At 44.5% G+C, this 3536-nt stretch overlaps 1 protein-coding gene across 1 annotated transcript in view; it reads left to right on the top strand.

Moving 5' to 3' along the window:
• Positions 1-3536, top strand: part of MAP4K3 (mitogen-activated protein kinase kinase kinase kinase 3) — a 130098-nt gene that overhangs the window by 30388 nt on the left and 96174 nt on the right. The window lies entirely within an intron of this gene.

The raw sequence follows: 3536 nt of genomic DNA, 5'->3' as shown, positions 1-3536 counted from the left end.
GTGTGCCCTCGATGTGACAGAGTGGAACTGGCCCGGAGGGCTCCCTGAGCCGGAAATCTCGGCTGTAGCAGACCGCCACTCCCTCTCTTCATGAGCTGCTGGTGGGCTCAGAGCTCCGATCTGTCAGAGGTTAGCAACGGAGTGCTCACATGATTGTCCCACGGCGACTCCTCAGGTGAGCACAGTAGATGCAAGAGACTTAACAAGTCTTGACTTCTTGTCGTTCCCGCTTGTGAAAAGCTAACCACCAGCTCTTCTGGTTGCAAACACCCTTGGAAAGCTTCACTTGCCCTACCTTCATGAAGGCCAGCGAGTGAGGTTCATGGACGCTCTAGGGCAGTGGTTCTCAACCTGTGGGTCGTGACCCCTTTGGGGGTCAGATGACCTTTTCACAGGGGTTGCCCAATTCATAATAGTAGCAAGATGACAGTTATGACACCCCCCCAACTATAAAATTATTTTCATTGCTACTTCCTAACTGTAATTTTGCATACAGTTATGGAAGGGTGGCAGCAGTAGGAAGGTTGAGAAACACTGCTCTAGGGGAGTGAACTAACTTTTCAGTTAGGACCAGGTGCCCCCAAGACAGGGGGCAGATGTCCTGGGCTTTTTCAGAGCCAGTTTACTGTGAAAGAAAGGTGAGTGTTCAAATAGCAACCTAACACAGTATCTGCATCAATTTTTGTTAATGTGAAATAGAGCTAAAGCCATTATTTTAGAGCAGCATATTTTATTGTTAGGACCATAATAAAATAGCACATCTAAACTGACAACCTTTTTTGACCCCAGGATAAAAAAGGATTTTTTATTGTAGTTTTCACCAGAAACATTGATGGTCTTAAGTAGTCTACAATTATTTCTCAGAAATTGCCTAGGTCTTTCCAGAACTCTGGGACCACTCAAAGCCTAACTCCTTGTTCTAGACTGACACCATACATTTAAATGGCACCTTGTTGGAAGTTAGATGCCATGGAACCAGAGCCTCCTCATAGCAATCCTATGCGCAGCAGAAGAAAACACTGCCTGGTCTTGAGTGCGTCATCATCCTGAGAATTGTTACATTTAAGCCCATCGCTGTCGCCAGTATCTCATTGAGAACCTTTCTCTTTTTCGCTGACCTCCTGCTTTAATTTACCAAGCTTGATGTCCTCTACCAGAGACCCCTCCTGATAACATGTCCAAAGTGTGTGAGACAAAGTCTTACTGTCCTTCTTTCTAACAAGCTTCCAGCACAGATTTCTGTGATGTTCTGGTGCTTCTGGCAGCCCACAGTACTTTCCATATTCTCTGACAGCACCATCATTCCAATGCTTTGATTCTTCTTTGGTTTTCCTTCCTCATTGTCCAACGTTTACATGCATATGAAAGCAAGCATGCTGGTCTTGTTTCACTTAACATGTGGTGCATGCTGTGACATAGCATATTATGGGATTTGGTCATCTTATGAACACCATAAATCGTAGCCTGGTCCTACTTGTTCTTTAAGTATCTCAAACAAGCTTTATGCCACAGCATGATCTTCCGCATACTGAGAGAGAGTGTCGTTTTTTGTGTTGGGCCTCCATTCCCATCGTTAGCAATTTTTCTCTTCTTTTCATTAGCCTTGTAGCTTTCGGTGGAGCCAACCCTGTAACAACATGGAGCATATTTTATTTGTTTTTGAGGATGGTGATGGTCCAAGTGCGATAATGCCAAAATCATAAGCAATAGCGTGTTTAATAACCTTTTGTTTCACCTCTGAATCGATGTGTCTCTGCCTCTTGAGGCTGCTATCACGACATTGGTTTTGTTGCGTTTGGGAGCCCTGATGGATCTCATGGTAATATTATTGAAAGACAATTAAACTGCTAACACTACGACACTGGAGCTGCGTGATACAGTTGGCTGCTGCTGCTGCTGCCTGCAGGTTGAAGTATACACTGTTACACTGGAAACTTCTTAAACGAAAGTACAATACAACATAGCCCATGCGTAAGCGAGATACTCACTGGGGCAGTTCTACTCTGCCTTACAGTGTCGTTATAAGTCCGAATTGACTCGGTAGCAATGAGCATAGCTTGACTCAAGATGTATAAGTGAGTTTTGAGTTATTATGTATGTACCAGGCAATAGAGCTGCTTTGTATACAAGAGACACGAGTTAAACATCTTTCATCTAAGAGGCTTTTGTATTCTCTGTGTCCTGTTCTCTGATGGGCATTTCTGATGTATTTTATAACTATGAGACCACTGGTGTATATGCAGATAAATGGTACCTGACTGGATAATATATGGATATCTATATCTGTATATCTATCTATACTATATAAGTAGATATGTAGGTAGATAGGTAGATATGTAAATATCTAGAGAGATAGAGAAATAAAAAAGTAAATAAAATAAAATCCATTGCACTCTAATCACCCCTGGCCCCTAGCAACCCCATATGGGGTGACTGCAAATCTTCACGGGAGCACACAACCTCCTCTTTCTCCGTGGAGTGACAGATGAGCTCGGCTGTCTTGGAGCCAGCAGCCCAAGGTACCACTTCCCATAACGTGCACACACCCTTGCCAGTTCAACAGCGTCGACATGTTTAAGACAGCTGCGTCAATTATGCTCATCACGTTGTACAGTTAGGACCACGATTTTTTTTGTCAAATTATTCCATAAACGTAGTGCTCCCTAAGCAGTGACTCTCCAGGCCCCCCATAAACGCTAATTAACTTTGTTATGTTTGTGTATTTCATATAAGTAGGATCGTTTTTTTTATGGTTGCTTTATTTCATTCCGCATAATATTCACCCCCAGCATAGCACTCAGCACAACGAGGGCCCGTAATGCACGTGTAACGAGGCTCATTCTTGTTACAGCGTGTATCACGACTTCGTATCTCTTCGTGGTCAAGTAATTCATCACGTAATAATACCACGTTGTGTTTACCAGCCGTGTGTCGGTGGCATTTAGGTTGTTTTCTCTCTGTGCAGTGGGAGCATCAGTGTTGGGGTTTGTGCTTGTGTTCTGCTTTCCGTTCTTTTGAATATATTCTTAGGATGGGTGGGGGTTGCAGGGTCATAGGATACAAAACAAAATAAACTCACTGCCCAGTCGACGGTCTTGTTATACTTTTTGCGGGACTGCCCAGGAGCTGTACCAGTTTGCATTCGCATCAGCTATGGATGATGACTGCAAATTGCCCACATCCTTGCCAGCATCTGTTCATTTCTGTTGGCTTGATCACAGCTATTCTCACGGAGGTGAAGTGGGATCTCGCGTGGTTTGGATTGGCACCTTCATAAGTAGCTCTGGTTGCATGGGAACTAAAGCACTCAGCTGCTAACCGAAAGCTTAGAGGTTCAAACTCACCAGTCCCTCTCAGGGAGAAGGCATCCTAGCCTACTTCTGTAAAGGTTGGTTCAGGGCGTTCCGACCAAAGCTATCAGGGCACCACTCGGGACTATGAGAGCCCTAGTTTGGCAATCCCCATCAAAGACACAGGCAGCCAACCCCCAAGGACCTGGCTGGGAGAGGGTAGAAGGAATTCACTTTTCCAGGCAC

The sequence above is a fragment of the Echinops telfairi genome, unplaced genomic scaffold, assembly GCF_000313985.2.
Source record: "Echinops telfairi isolate 266 unplaced genomic scaffold, ASM31398v2 ScPeMD7_10;HRSCAF=50, whole genome shotgun sequence".
NCBI lineage: Eukaryota > Metazoa > Chordata > Mammalia > Afrosoricida > Tenrecidae > Echinops > Echinops telfairi.
This window is presented reverse-complemented; position numbering and strand designations above follow the sequence as displayed.